The following is a 16,624-nucleotide window of genomic DNA, read 5'->3' as shown; positions in this document are numbered from 1 at the left end:
TGTACACTGGCGATCAGGGGTTAACCCTTGTACACTGGGGATCGGAGGTTAACCCTTGTACACCGGGGATCAGGGGTTAACCCCTTGTACACTGGGGATCTGGGTTAACCCCTGGTACACTGGGGATCGGGGGTAACGCCTTGTACACTGGGGATCGGGGTTAACCCTTGTACACCGGGGATCGGTGGTTAATGCCTTGTATACTGGGGATCGGGGGTAACTCTTGTACACCGGGGATCGGGGTTAACCCTTGTACACCGGGGATCGGGGGTTAACCCCTTGTACACTGGGGATCGGGGGTTAACCCCTTGTACACTGGGGATCGGGGGTGAACCCCTTGTACAACGGGGATCAGTGGTTAACCCTTGTACACTGGGGATCGGGGTTAACCCTTGTACACCGGGGATCGGGGTTAACCCTTGTACACCGGGGATCGGGGGTTAACCCCTTGTACACTGGGGATCCGGGGTTAAACCTTGTACACCGGGGATCAAGGGTTAACCCCTTGTACACTGGGTTTCGGGGTTAACCCCTTGTTCACCGGGGATCGGGGTTAACCCTTGTACACTGGGGATCGGGGTTAACCCCTTGTATACTGGGGATCGGGGGTTAACCCCTTGTACACTGGGGATCGGGGGTAACCCCTTGTACACTGGGGATCGGGGGTTAACCCCTTGTACACTGGGGACCGGGGGTTAAACCTTGTACACTGGGGATCGGGGTTAACCCCTTGTACAGTGGGGTCAGGGGTAATGCCGTGTACACTGGGGATCGGGGGTTAACGCCTTGTACACTGGGGATCGGGGTTACCCCTTGTACACCAGGGATCGGGAGTTAACCCCTTGTACACTGGGGATCGGGGGTTAAACCCTTGTACACTGGGGATCGGTGTTAAACCTTGTACACTGGGGATCAGGGGTTAACCCTTGTACACTGGGGATCGGGGGTTAACCCCTAGTACACTGGGGATCGGGGTTAATCCCTTGTACACTGGGATCGGGGGTTAACCCCTTGTACACTGGGGAATGGGGGTTTACCCCTTGTACACCGGGGATTGGGGGTTAACCCCTTGTACACTGGGGATCGGGGGTTAACCCCTTGTACACTGGGGATCGGGGGTTAACGCCTTGTATACTGGGGATCGGGGGTTAACCCCTTGTACACTGGGGATCGGGGGTTAACGCCTTGTATACTGGGGATCGGGGGTAAACCCCTTGTACACTGGGGATCGGGATTAATCCCCTGTATACTGGCGTTTGGGTTTAATGCCTTGTACACTGGGATTCGGGGATTAACCCCTTGTACATCGGGGATTGGGGGTTAACCCCTTGTACACTGGGGATCGGGGTTAACCTCTTGTACACTGCGGATTGGGGGTTAACCCCTTGTATCCTGGAGATCGAGAGTTAACCCCTTGTACACTGGGCTTAGTGTTAACTATTGTACAATGGGGATCGGGGGTTAACCCCCTGTACACGGGGGATCGGGGGTTAACCCCTTGTACACTGGGGATCGGGAGTTAACCCCTTGTACACTGGGGAATGGGGTTTAACCCCTTGTACACTGGGAATCGGGGATTAATCGCTTGTACACTGGAGATCGGGGCTCAACGCCTTGTACACTGGGGATCATGGGTTACCCCTTGTTCACTGGGCTTCGGGTTAACCCCTCATACACCAGGGTTTGTTGGTTAACCCCTTGTACACAGGATCGGGATTAATGCCCTGTACACTGGCGATTGGGGGTTAACCCCTTGTGCACTGGGGTTCTAGGGTTATCCCATTGTACATTGGGGATTGGGGGTTAACCCTTTGTACACTGCAGATCAGTGGTTAACGCCTTGTGCACTGGGGATCGGGGGTTAACGCCTTGTACACTGGGGATCGGGAGTTAACCCCTTGTACACTGGGGATCGGGGTTAACCCCTTGTATACCATGGATCGGTGGTTAACCCTTCGTACACTGGGGATCGGGGTTAACCCCTTGTACACTGTGGATCGAAGGTTAACCCCTTGTACACTGTGGATCGGGCTTAACCCCTTGTACACTGGGGATCGGGGTTAACCCCTTGTATACCATGGATCGGTGGTTAACCCTTTGTACACCGGTGTTCGGGGGTTAACCCCTTGTACACTGGGGATCGGGGGTTAACCCTTGTACACCGGGGATTAGGGGTTAACCCTTGTACACTGGGGATCGGGGGTAACCCCTTGTACACTGGGGATCGGGGTTAATGCCTTGTACACTGGGGATCGGGGTTAACCCCTTGTACACCGGGAATCGGGGGTTAACCCCTTGTACACTGGGGATCAGGGGTTACCCCTTGTTCACTGGGCTTCGGGTTAACCCCTCATACACCAGGGTTTGTTGGTTAACCCCTTGTACACAGGATCGGGATTAATGCCCTGTACACCGGTGTTCGGGGGTTAACCCCTTGTACACTGGGGATCGGGGGTTAACCCTTGTACACCGGGGATTAGGGGTTAACCCTTGTACACTGGGGATCGGGGGTAACCCCTTGTACACTGGGGATCGGGGGTTAATGCCTTGTACACTGGGGATCGGGGTTAACCCCTTGTACACCGGGGATCGGGATTAACCCTTGTACACTGGGGATCGGTGTTAACCCTTGTACACCGGGGATCAGGGGTTAACCCCTTGTACACCGGGGATCAGGGGTTAACCCCTTGTACACTGGGGATCGGGGTTAACTCCTTGTACACTGGGGATCGGGGGTTAACCCCTTGTACACTGGGGATCAGGGGTTAACCCCTTGTACACCGGGGATCGGGGTTAACCCCTTGTACACTGGGGATCGGGGGTTAACCCCTTGTACACTGGCTATCGGGGTTAACCCCTTGTACACTGGGATTCGGGGATTAATCCCTTGTACATCGGGGATTGGGGGTTAACCCCTTGTACACTGGGGATCGGGGTTAACCTCTTGTACACTGCGGATTGGGGCTTAACCCCTTGTATCCTGGGAATCGGGAGTTAACCCCTTGTACACTGGGCTTAGTGTTAACTATTGTTCAATGGGGATCAGGGGTTAACCCCTTGTACACTGGGATTCGGGGATTAACTCCTTGTACATCGGGGATTGGGGGTTAACCCCTTGTATAATGGGGATCGGGGGTTAACCTCTTGTGCACTGCGGATTGGGGCTTAACCCCTTGTATCCTGGGGATCGGGAGTTAACCCCTTGCACACTGGGGATCGGTGGTTAATGCCTTGTATACTGTGGATCGGGGGTAACTCTTGTACACCGGGGATCGGGGTTAACCCTTGTACACCGGGGATCGGGGGTTAACCCCTTGTACACTGGGGATCGGGGGTTAACCCCTTGTACACTGGGGATCGGGGGTGAACCCCTTGTACACCGGGGATCAGTGGTTAACCCTTGTACACTGGGGATCGGGGTTCACCCTTGTACACCGGGGATCGGGGTTAACCCTTGTACACCGGGGATCGGGGGTTAACCCCTTGTACACTGGGGATCGGGGGTTAACCCTTGTACACCGGGGATCAAGGGTTAACCCCTTGTACACTGGGCTTCGGGGTTAACCCCTTGTTCACCGGGGATCGGGGTTAACCCTTGTACACTGGGGATCGGGGTTAACCCCTTGTATACTGGGGATCGGGGGTTAACCCCTTGTACACTGGGGATCGGGGGTAACCCCTTGTACACTGGGGATCGGGGGTTAACCCCTTGTACACTGGGGACCGGGGGTTAAACCTTGTACACTGGGGATCGGGGTTAACCCCTTGTACACTGGGGTCAGGGGTAATGCCGTGTACACTGGGGATCGGGGGTTAACGCCTTGTACACTGGGGATCGGGGTTACCCCTTGTACACCAGGGATCGGGAGTTAACCCCTTGTACACTGGGGATCGTGGGTTAAACCCTTGTACACTGGGGATCGGGGTTAGACCTTGTACACTGGGGATCAGGGGTTAACCCTTGTACACTGGGGATCGGGGGTTAACCCCTAGTACACTGGGGATCGGGGTTAATCCCTTGTACACTGGGATCGGGGGTTAACCCCTTGTACACTGGGGAATGGGGGTTAACCCCTTGTACACCGGGGATTGGGGGTTAACGCCTTGTACACCGGGGATCGGGGGTTAACCCCTTGTACACTGGGGATCGGGGGTTAACGCCTTGTACACTGGGGATCGGGGGTTAACCCCTTGTACACTGGGGATCGGGGGTTAACACCTTGTATACTGGGGTTCGGGGGTAAACCCCTTGTACACTGGGGATCGGGATTAATCCCCTGTATACTGGCGTTTGGGTTTAATGCCTTGTACACTGGGATTCGGGGATTAACCCCTTGTACATCGGGGATTGGGGGTTAACCCCTTGTACACTGGGGATCGGGGTTAACCTCTTGTACACTGCGGATTGGGGGTTAACCCCTTGTATCCTGGAGATCGAGAGTTAACCCCTTGTACACTGGGCTTAGTGTTAACTATTGTACAATGGGGATCGGGGGTTAACCCCCTGTACACGGGGGATCGGGGGTTAACCCCTTGTACACTGGGGATCGGGAGTTAACCCCTTGTACACTGGGGAATGGGGTTTAACCCCTTGTACACTGGGAATCGGGGATTAATCGCTTGTACACTGGAGATCGGGGCTCAACGCCTTGTACACTGGGGATCATGGGTTACCCCTTGTTCACTGGGCTTCGGGTTAACCCCTCATACACCATGGTTTGTTGGTTAACCCCTTGTACACAGGATCGGGATTAATGCCCTGTACACTGGCGATTGGGGGTTAACCCCTTGTGCACTGGGGTTCTAGGGTTATCCCCTTGTACATTGGGGATTGGGGGTTAACCCTTTGTACACTGCAGATCAGTGGTTAACGCCTTGTGCACTGGGGATCGGGGGTTAACGCCTTGTACACTGGGGATCGGGAGTTAACCCCTTGTACACTGGGGATCGGGGTTAACCCCTTGTATACCATGGATCGGTGGTTAACCCTTTGTACACTGGGGATCGGGGTTAACCCCTTGTACACTGTGGATCGAAGGTTAACCCCTTGTACACTGTGGATCGGGCTTAACCCCTTGTACACTGGGGATCGGGGTTAACCCCTTGTATACCATGGATCGGTGGTTAACCCTTTGTACACCGGTGTTCGGGGGTTAACCCCTTGTACACTGGGGATCGGGGGTTAACCCTTGTACACCGGGGATTAGGGGTTAACCCTTGTACACTGGGGATCGGGGGTAACCCCTTGTACACTGGGGATCGGGGGTTAATGCCTTGTACACTGGGGATCGGGGTTAACCCCTTGTACACCGGGGATCGGGATTAACCCTTGTACACTGGGGATCGGTGTTAACCCTTGTACACCGGGGATCAGGGGTTAACCCCTTGTACACCGGGGATCAGGGGTTAACCCCTTGTACACTGGGGATCGGGGTTAACCCCTTGTACACTGGGGATCGGGGGTTAACCCCTTGTACACTGGGGATCAGGGGTTAACCCCTTGTACACCGGGGATCGGGGTTAACCCCTTGTACACTGGGGATCGGGGGTTAACCCCTTGTACACTGGCTATCGGGGTTAACCCCTTGTACACTCGGATTCGGGGATTAACCCCTTGTACATCGGGGATTGGGGGTTAACCCCTTGTACACTGGGGATCGGGGTTAACCTCTTGTACACTGCGGATTGGGGCTTAACCCCTTGTATCCTGGAAATCGGGAGTTAACCCCTTGTACACTGGGCTTAGTGTTAACTATTGTTCAATGGGGATCGGGGGTTAACCCCTTGTACACTGGGATTCGGGGATTAACTCCTTGTACATCGGGGATTGGGGGTTAACCCCTTGTACAATGGGGATCGGGGGTTAACCTCTTGTGCACTGCGGATTGGGGCTTAACCCCTTGTATCCTGGGGATCGGGAGTTAACCCCTTGCACACTGGGGATCGGTGGTTAATGCCTTGTATACTGGGGATCGGGGGTAACTCTTGTACACCGGGGATCGGGGGTTAACCCCTTGTACACTGGGCTTCGGGGTTAACCCCTTGTTCACCGGGGATCGGGGTTAACCCTTGTACACTGGGGATCGGGGTTAACCCCTTGTATACTGGGGATCGGGGGTTAACCCCTTCTACACTGGGGATCGGGGGTAACCCCTTGTACACTGGGGATCGGGGGTTAACCCCTTGTACACTGGGGACCGGGGCTTAAACCTTGTACACTGGGGATCGGGGTTAACCCCTTGTACACTGGGGTCAGGGGTAATGCCGTGTACACTGGGGATCGGGGGTTAACGCCTTGTACACTGGGGATCGGGGTTACCCCTTGTACACCAGGGATCGGGAGTTAACCCCTTGTACACTGGGGATCGGGGGTTAACCCCTTGTACACTGGGGATCGGGGTTAAACCTTGTACACTGGGGATCAGGGGTTAACCCTTGTACACTGGGGATCGGGGGTTAACCCCTAGTACACTGGGGATCGGGGTTAATCCCTTGTACACTGGGATCGGGGGTTAACCCCTTGTACACTGGGGAATGGGGGTTAACCCCTTGTACACCGGGGATTGGGGGTTAACGCCTTGTACACCGGGGATCGGGGGTTAACCCCTTGTACACTGGGGATCGGGGGTTAACCCCTTGTACACTGGGGATCGGGGGTTAACGCCTTGTATACTGGGGATCGGGGGTTAACCCCTTGTACACTGGGGATCGGGGGTTAACGCCTTGTATACTGGGGATCGGGGGTAAACCCCTTGTACACTGGGGATCGGGATTAATCCCCTGTATACTGGCGTTTGGGTTTAATGCCTTGTACACTGGGATTCGGGGATTAACCCCTTGTACATCGGGGATTGGGGGTTAACCCCTTGTACACTGGGGATCGGGGTTAACCTCTTGTACACTGCGGATTGGGGGTTAACCCCTTGTATCCTGGAGATCGAGAGTTAACCCCTTGTACACTGGGCTTAGTGTTAACTATTGTACAATGGGGATCGGGGGTTAACCCCCTGTACACGGGGGATCGGGGGTTAACCCCTTGTACACTGGGGATCGGGAGTTAACCCCTTGTACACTGGGGAATGGGGTTTAACCCCTTGTACACTGGGAATCGGGGATTAATCGCTTGTACACTGGAGATCGGGGCTCAACGCCTTCTACACTGGGGATCATGGGTTACCCCTTGTTCACTGGGCTTCGGGTTAACCCCTCATACACCAGGGTTTGTTGGTTAACCCCTTGTACACAGGATCGGGATTAATGCCCTGTACACTGGCGATTGGGGGTTAACCCCTTGTGCACTGGGGTTCTAGGGTTATCCCCTTGTACATTGGGGATTGGGGGTTAACCCTTTGTACACTGCAGATCAGTGGTTAACGCCTTGTGCACTGGGGATCGGGGGTTAACGCCTTGTACACTGGGGATCGGGAGTTAACCCCTTGTACACTGGGGATCGGGGTTAACCCCTTGTATACCATGGATCGGTGGTTAACCCTTTGTACACTGGGGATAGGGGTTAACCCCTTGTACACTGTGGATCGAAGGTTAACCCCTTGTACACTGTGGATCGGGCTTAACCCCTTGTACACTGGGGATCGGGGTTAACCCCTTGTATACCATGGATCGGTGGTTAACCCTTTGTACACCGGTGTTTGGGGGTTAACCCCTTGTACACTGGGGATCGGGGGTTAACCCTTGTACACCGGGGATTAGGGGTTAACCCTTGTACACTGGGGATCGGGGGTAACCCCTTGTACACTGGGGATCGGGGGTTAATGCCTTGTACACTGGGGTTCGGGGTTAACCCCTTGTACACCGGGGATCGGGATTAACCCTTGTACACTGGGGATCGGTGTTAACCCTTGTACACCGGGGATCAGGGGTTAACCCCTTGTACACCGGGGATCAGGGGTTAACCCCTTGTACACTGGGGATCGGGGTTAACCCCTTGTACACTGGGGATCGGGGGTTAACCCCTTGTACACTGGGGATCAGGGGTTAACCCCTTGTACACCGGGGATCGGGGTTAACCCCTTGTACACTGGGGATCGGGGTTTAACCCCTTGTACACTGGCTATCGGGGTTAACCCCTTGTACACTGGGATTCGGGGATTAACCCCTTGTACATCGGGGATTGGGGGTTAACCCCTTGTACACTGGGGATCGGGGTTAACCTCTTGTACACTGCGGATTGGGGCTTAACCCCTTGTATCCTGGGAATCGGGAGTTAACCCCTTGTACACTGGGCTTAGTGTTAACTATTGTACAATGGGGATCGGGGGTTAACCCCTTGTACACTGGGATTCGGGGATTAACTCCTTGTACATCGGGGATTGGGGGTTAACCCCTTGTACAATGGGGATCGGGGGTTAACCTCTTGTGCACTGCGGATTGGGGCTTAACCCCTTGTATCCTGGGGATCGGGAGTTAACCCCTTGTACACTGGGGAATGGGGTTTAACCCCTTGTACACTGGGAATCGGGGATTAATCGCTTGTACACGGGAGATCGGGGCTCAACGCCTTCTACACTGGGGATCATGGGTTACCCCTTGTTCACTGGGCTTCGGGTTAACCCCTCATACACCAGGGTATGTTGGTTAACCCCTTGTACACGGGATCGGGATTAATGCCCTGTACGCTGGCGATTGGGGGTTAACGCCTTGTACACTGGGCTTAGGGTTAACCCCTTGTGCACTGGGGTTCTGGGGTTAACCCCTTGTACACTGGGGATCGGGGGTTAACCCCTTGTACACTGGGGATCGGGGGTTAACCCTTGTACACCGGGGATCAGTGGTTAACCCTTGCACACTGGGGATCCGGGGTTAACCCTTGTACACCGGGGATCAGGGGTTAACCCCTTGTACACTGGGGATCGGGGTTAACCCTTGTACACCGGGGATCGGGGTTAACCCTTGTACACCGGGGATCGGGGATAACTCCTTGTGCACTGGGGATCGGGGTTAACCCCTTGTACACTGGGGATCGGGGGTTAACCCCTTGTACACTGGCTATCGGGGTTAACCCCTTGTACACTCGGATTCGGGGATTAACCCCTTGTACATCGGGGATTGGGGGTTAACCCCTTGTACACTGGGGATCGGGGTTAACCTCTTGTACACTGCGGATTGGGGCTTAACCCCTTGTATCCTGGAAATCGGGAGTTAACCCCTTGTACACTGGGCTTAGTGTTAACTATTGTTCAATGGGGATCGGGGGTTAACCCCTTGTACACTGGGATTCGGGGATTAACTCCTTGTACATCGGGGATTGGGGGTTAACCCCTTGTACAATGGGGATCGGGGGTTAACCTCTTGTGCACTGCGGATTGGGGCTTAACCCCTTGTATCCTGGGGATCGGGAGTTAACCCCTTGCACACTGGGGATCGGTGGTTAATGCCTTGTATACTGGGGATCGGGGGTAACTCTTGTACACCGGGGATCGGGGGTTAACCCCTTGTACACTGGGCTTCGGGGTTAACCCCTTGTTCACCGGGGATCGGGGTTAACCCTTGTACACTGGGGATCGGGGTTAACCCCTTGTATACTGGGGATCGGGGGTTAACCCCTTCTACACTGGGGATCGGGGGTAACCCCTTGTACACTGGGGATCGGGGGTTAACCCCTTGTACACTGGGGACCGGGGCTTAAACCTTGTACACTGGGGATCGGGGTTAACCCCTTGTACACTGGGGTCAGGGGTAATGCCGTGTACACTGGGGATCGGGGGTTAACGCCTTGTACACTGGGGATCGGGGTTACCCCTTGTACACCAGGGATCGGGAGTTAACCCCTTGTACACTGGGGATCGGGGGTTAACCCCTTGTACACTGGGGATCGGGGTTAAACCTTGTACACTGGGGATCAGGGGTTAACCCTTGTACACTGGGGATCGGGGGTTAACCCCTAGTACACTGGGGATCGGGGTTAATCCCTTGTACACTGGGATCGGGGGTTAACCCCTTGTACACTGGGGAATGGGGGTTAACCCCTTGTACACCGGGGATTGGGGGTTAACGCCTTGTACACCGGGGATCGGGGGTTAACCCCTTGTACACTGGGGATCGGGGGTTAACCCCTTGTACACTGGGGATCGGGGGTTAACGCCTTGTATACTGGGGATCGGGGGTTAACCCCTTGTACACTGGGGATCGGGGGTTAACGCCTTGTATACTGGGGATCGGGGGTAAACCCCTTGTACACTGGGGATCGGGATTAATCCCCTGTATACTGGCGTTTGGGTTTAATGCCTTGTACACTGGGATTCGGGGATTAACCCCTTGTACATCGGGGATTGGGGGTTAACCCCTTGTACACTGGGGATCGGGGTTAACCTCTTGTACACTGCGGATTGGGGGTTAACCCCTTGTATCCTGGAGATCGAGAGTTAACCCCTTGTACACTGGGCTTAGTGTTAACTATTGTACAATGGGGATCGGGGGTTAACCCCCTGTACACGGGGGATCGGGGGTTAACCCCTTGTACACTGGGGATCGGGAGTTAACCCCTTGTACACTGGGGAATGGGGTTTAACCCCTTGTACACTGGGAATCGGGGATTAATCGCTTGTACACTGGAGATCGGGGCTCAACGCCTTCTACACTGGGGATCATGGGTTACCCCTTGTTCACTGGGCTTCGGGTTAACCCCTCATACACCAGGGTTTGTTGGTTAACCCCTTGTACACAGGATCGGGATTAATGCCCTGTACACTGGCGATTGGGGGTTAACCCCTTGTGCACTGGGGTTCTAGGGTTATCCCCTTGTACATTGGGGATTGGGGGTTAACCCTTTGTACACTGCAGATCAGTGGTTAACGCCTTGTGCACTGGGGATCGGGGGTTAACGCCTTGTACACTGGGGATCGGGAGTTAACCCCTTGTACACTGGGGATCGGGGTTAACCCCTTGTATACCATGGATCGGTGGTTAACCCTTTGTACACTGGGGATAGGGGTTAACCCCTTGTACACTGTGGATCGAAGGTTAACCCCTTGTACACTGTGGATCGGGCTTAACCCCTTGTACACTGGGGATCGGGGTTAACCCCTTGTATACCATGGATCGGTGGTTAACCCTTTGTACACCGGTGTTTGGGGGTTAACCCCTTGTACACTGGGGATCGGGGGTTAACCCTTGTACACCGGGGATTAGGGGTTAACCCTTGTACACTGGGGATCGGGGGTAACCCCTTGTACACTGGGGATCGGGGGTTAATGCCTTGTACACTGGGGTTCGGGGTTAACCCCTTGTACACCGGGGATCGGGATTAACCCTTGTACACTGGGGATCGGTGTTAACCCTTGTACACCGGGGATCAGGGGTTAACCCCTTGTACACCGGGGATCAGGGGTTAACCCCTTGTACACTGGGGATCGGGGTTAACCCCTTGTACACTGGGGATCGGGGGTTAAACCCTTGTACACTGGGGATCAGGGGTTAACCCCTTGTACACCGGGGATCGGGGTTAACCCCTTGTACACTGGGGATCGGGGTTTAACCCCTTGTACACTGGCTATCGGGGTTAACCCCTTGTACACTGGGATTCGGGGATTAACCCCTTGTACATCGGGGATTGGGGGTTAACCCCTTGTACACTGGGGATCGGGGTTAACCTCTTGTACACTGCGGATTGGGGCTTAACCCCTTGTATCCTGGGAATCGGGAGTTAACCCCTTGTACACTGGGCTTAGTGTTAACTATTGTACAATGGGGATCGGGGGTTAACCCCTTGTACACTGGGATTCGGGGATTAACTCCTTGTACATCGGGGATTGGGGGTTAACCCCTTGTACAATGGGGATCGGGGGTTAACCTCTTGTGCACTGCGGATTGGGGCTTAACCCCTTGTATCCTGGGGATCGGGAGTTAACCCCTTGTACACTGGGGAATGGGGTTTAACCCCTTGTACACTGGGAATCGGGGATTAATCGCTTGTACACGGGAGATCGGGGCTCAACGCCTTCTACACTGGGGATCATGGGTTACCCCTTGTTCACTGGGCTTCGGGTTAACCCCTCATACACCAGGGTATGTTGGTTAACCCCTTGTACACGGGATCGGGATTAATGCCCTGTACGCTGGCGATTGGGGGTTAACGCCTTGTACACTGGGCTTAGGGTTAACCCCTTGTGCACTGGGGTTCTGGGGTTAACCCCTTGTACACTGGGGATCGGGGGTTAACCCCTTGTACACTGGGGATCGGGGGTTAACCCTTGTACACCGGGGATCAGTGGTTAACCCTTGCACACTGGGGATCCGGGGTTAACCCTTGTACACCGGGGATCAGGGGTTAACCCCTTGTACACTGGGGATCGGGGTTAACCCTTGTACACCGGGGATCGGGGTTAACCCTTGTACACCGGGGATCGGGGATAACTCCTTGTGCACTGGGGATCGGGGGTTAACCCCTTGTACACTGGGGATCGGGGGTTAACCCCTTGTACACTGGGGATCGGGGTTAAACCTTGTACACTGGGGATCAGGGGTTAACCCTTGTACACTGGGGATCGGGGGTTAACACTTGTACACTGGGGATTGGGGGTTAACCCCTTGTACACTGGGGATCGGGGTTAACCCCTTGTATACTGGGGATCGGGGGTTAACCCCTTGTACACTGGGGATCGGGGGTCGGGGGTTAATGCCTTGTACACTGGGGATCGGGGGTAACCCCTTGTACACTGGGGATCGGGGGTAACCCCTTGTACACTGGGGATCGGGGGTTAAGCCTTGTACACTGGAGATCGGGGTTAACCCCTTGTACACTGGCGATCAGGTGTTAACCCTTGTACACTGGGGATCGGAGGTTAACCCTTGTACACCGGGCATCAGGGGTTAACCCCTTGTACACTGGGGATCGGGGTTAACCCCTGGTACACTGGGGATCGGGGGTAACGCCTTGTACACTGGGGATCGGGGTTAACCCTTGTACACCGGGGATCGGGGTTAACCCCTTGTACACTGGGGATCGGGGGTTAACCCCTTGCACACTGGGGATCGGTGGTTAATGCCTTGTATACTGGGGATCGGGGGTAACTCTTGTACACCGGGGATCGGGGTTAACCCTTGTACAACGGGGATCGGGGGTTAACCCCTTGTACACTGGGGATCGGGGGTTAACCCCTTGTACACTGGGGATCGGGGGTGAACCCCTTGTACACCGGGGGTCAGTGGTTAACCCTTGTACACTGGGGATCGGGGGTTAACCCTTGTACACTGGGGATCGGGGTTAACCCTTGTACACCGGGGATCGGGGTTAACCCTTGTACACCGGGGATCGGGGGTTAACCCCTTGTACACTGGGGATCGGGGGTTAACCCTTGTACACCGGGGATCAAGGGTTAACCCCTTGTACACTGGGTTTCGGGGTTAACCCCTTGTTCACCGGGGATCGGGGTTAACCCTTGTACACTGGGGATCGGGGTTAACCCCTTGTATACTGGGGATCGGGGGTTAACCCCTTGTACACTGGGGATCGGGGGTAACCCCTTGTACACTGGGGATCGGGGGTTAACCCCTTGTACACTGGGGACCGGGGGTTAAACCTTGTACTCTGGGGATCGGGGTTAACCCCTTGTACACTGGGGTCAGGGGTAATGCCTTGTACACTGGGGATCGGGGGTTAACGCCTTGTTCACTGGGGATCGGGGTTACCCCTTGTACACCAGGGATTGGGAGTTAACCCCTTGTACACTGGGGATCGGGGGTTAAACCCTTGTACACTGGGGATCGGGGTTAAACCTTGTACACTGGGGATCAGGGGTTAACCCTTGTACGCTGGGGATCGGGGGTTAACCCCTAGTACACTGGGGATCGGGGTTAATCCCTTGTACACTGGGATCGGGGGTTAACCCCTTGTACACTGGGGAATGGGGGTTAACCCCTTGTACACCGGGGATCGGGGGTTAACCCCTTGTACACTGGGGATCGGGGGTTAACCCCTTGTACACTGGGGATCGGGGGTTAACGCCTTGTATACTGGGGATCGGGGGTAAACCCCTTGTACACTGGGGATCGGGGTTTAACCCTTGTGCACTGGGGATCGGGGTTTAACCCCTTGTACACTGGGGATCGGGGGTTAACCCCTTGTATACTGGGGATCGGGGTTAACGCCTTGTATACTGGGGATCGGGGTTAACCCCTCGTACACTGGGGATCGGGGGTAACCCTTTGTATACTGGGATCGGGGGTTAACCCTTTTTGCACTGGGATTGGGGTTAACGCCTTGTATACTGTGGATCGGAGGTTAACCCCTTGTACACTGCGATCGGAGGTTAACCCCTTGTACACTGGGGTTCTGGGGTTAACCCCTTGTACATTGGGGATTGAGGGTTAACCCTTTGTACACTGGGGATCGAGGTTTAACCCCTTGTACACAGGGGATCGGGGTTAACCCTTGTACACTGGGGATCGGGGTTAACCCCTTGTACACTGGCGATCGGGGGTTAACCCCTTGTACACTGGGGATCACGGGTTAACCCTTGTAAACTGGCGATCGGGTTTAACCCTTGTACACTGGGGATCGGGGGTTAACCCTTGTACACTGGGGATCGGGGTTAACCCTTGTACACCGGGGATCGGCGTTAACCCTTGTACACCGGGGATCGGGGGTTAACCCCTTGTACACTGGGGATCGGGGGTTAACCCTTGTACACCGGGGATCAGGGGTTAACCCCTTGTACACTGGGGTTCGGGGTTAACCCCTTGTACACCGGGGATCGGGGTTAACCCTTGTACACTAGGAATCGGGGTTAACCCCTTGTATACTGGGGATCGGGGGTTAACCCCTTGTACACTGGGGATCGTGGGTAACCCCTTGTACACTGGGGATCGGGGGTTAACCCCTTGTACACTGGGGACCGGGGGATAAACCTTGTACACTGGGGATCGGGGTAAACCCCTTGTACACTGGGGATCAGGGGTAATGCCTTGTACACTGGGGATCGGGGGTTAACGCCTTGTACACTGGGGATCGGGGTTACCCCTTGTACACCAGGGATCGGGAGTTAACCCCTTGTACACTGGGGATCGGGGGTTAACCCCTTGTACACTGGGGATCGGGGTTAAACCTTGTACACTGGGGATCAGGGGTTAACCCTTGTACACTGGGGATCGGGGGTTAACCCCTAGTACACTGGGGATCGGGGTTAATCCCTTGTACACTGGGATCGGGGGTTAACCCCTTGTACACTGGGGAATGGGGGTTAACCCCTTGTACACCGTGGATCGGGGGTTAACGCCTTGTACACCGGGGATCGGGGGTTAACCTCTTGTTCACTGGGGATCGGGGGTTAACCCCTTGTACACTGGGGATCGGGGGTTAACGCCTTGTATACTGGGGATCGGGGCTAAACCCCTTGTACACTGGGGATCAGGGGTTAACCCTTGTACACTGGGGATCGGGGGTTAACCCCTAGTACACTGGGGATCGGGGTTAATCCCTTGTACACTGGGATCGGGGGTTAACCCCTTGTACACTGGGGAATGGGGGTTAACCCCTTGTACACCGGGGATCGGGGGTTAACGCCTTGTACACTGGGGATCGGGGGTTAACCTCTTGTTCACTGGGGATCGGGGGTTAACCCCTTGTACACTGGGGATCGGGGGTTAACGCCTTGTATACTGGGGATCGGGGGTAAACCCCTTGTACACTGGGGATCGGGGGTTAACCCCTTGTACACTGTCGATCGGGGGTTAACGCCTTGTGCACTGCGGATTGGGGCTTAACCCCTTGTATCCTGGGGATCGGGAGTGAACCCCTTGTACACTGGGGAATGGGGTTTAACCCCTTGTACACTGGGAATCGGGGGTTAATCGCTTGTACACGGGAGATCGGGGCTCAACGCCTTGTACACTGGGGATCATGGGTTACCCCTTGTTCACTGGGCTTCGGGTTAACCCCTCATACACCAGGGTATGTTGGTTAACCCCTTGTACATGGGATCGGGATTAATACCCTGTACACTGGCGATTGGGGGTTAACGCCTTGGACACTAGGCTTAGGGTTAACCCCTTGTGCACTGGGGTTCTGGGGTTAACCCCTTGTACATTGGGGATTGGGGGTTAACCCTTTGTACACTGCAGATCGGGGGTTAACGCCTTGTGCTCTGGGGATCGGGGGTTAACCCTTGTACACTGGGGATCGGGGGTTAACCCCTTGTACACTGGGGATAGGGGGTTAACCCTTGTACACTGGGGATCGGGGGTTAACCCCTTGTACACTGGGGATCGGGGGTTAACCCTTGTACACTGGGGATCGGGGTTAACGCCTTGTTCACCGGGGATCGGGGGTTGCCCCTTGTACACCGGGGATCGGGGGTTAACCCCTTGTACACTGGGGATCGGGGTTAACCCCTTGTACACTGGGGATCGGCGGTTAACCCTTGTACACTGGGGATCGGGGGTTAACCCCTTGTACACTGGGGATAGGGGGTTAACCCTTGTACACTGGGGATCGGGGGTTAACCCCTTGTACACTGGGGATCGGGGGTTAACCCTTGTATACTGGGGATCGGGGTTAACGCCTTGTTCACCGGGGATCGGGGGTTGCCTCTTGTACACTGGGGATCGGGGGTTAACCCCTTGTACACTGGGGAATGGGGTTTAACCCCTTGTACACTGGGAATCGGGG

The sequence above is a fragment of the Pristiophorus japonicus genome, unplaced genomic scaffold, assembly GCF_044704955.1.
Source record: "Pristiophorus japonicus isolate sPriJap1 unplaced genomic scaffold, sPriJap1.hap1 HAP1_SCAFFOLD_204, whole genome shotgun sequence".
Classification (NCBI taxonomy): domain Eukaryota; kingdom Metazoa; phylum Chordata; class Chondrichthyes; family Pristiophoridae; genus Pristiophorus; species Pristiophorus japonicus.
The sequence above is the reverse complement of the archived record's forward strand: the minus strand, read 5'-3'. Positions refer to the sequence as shown.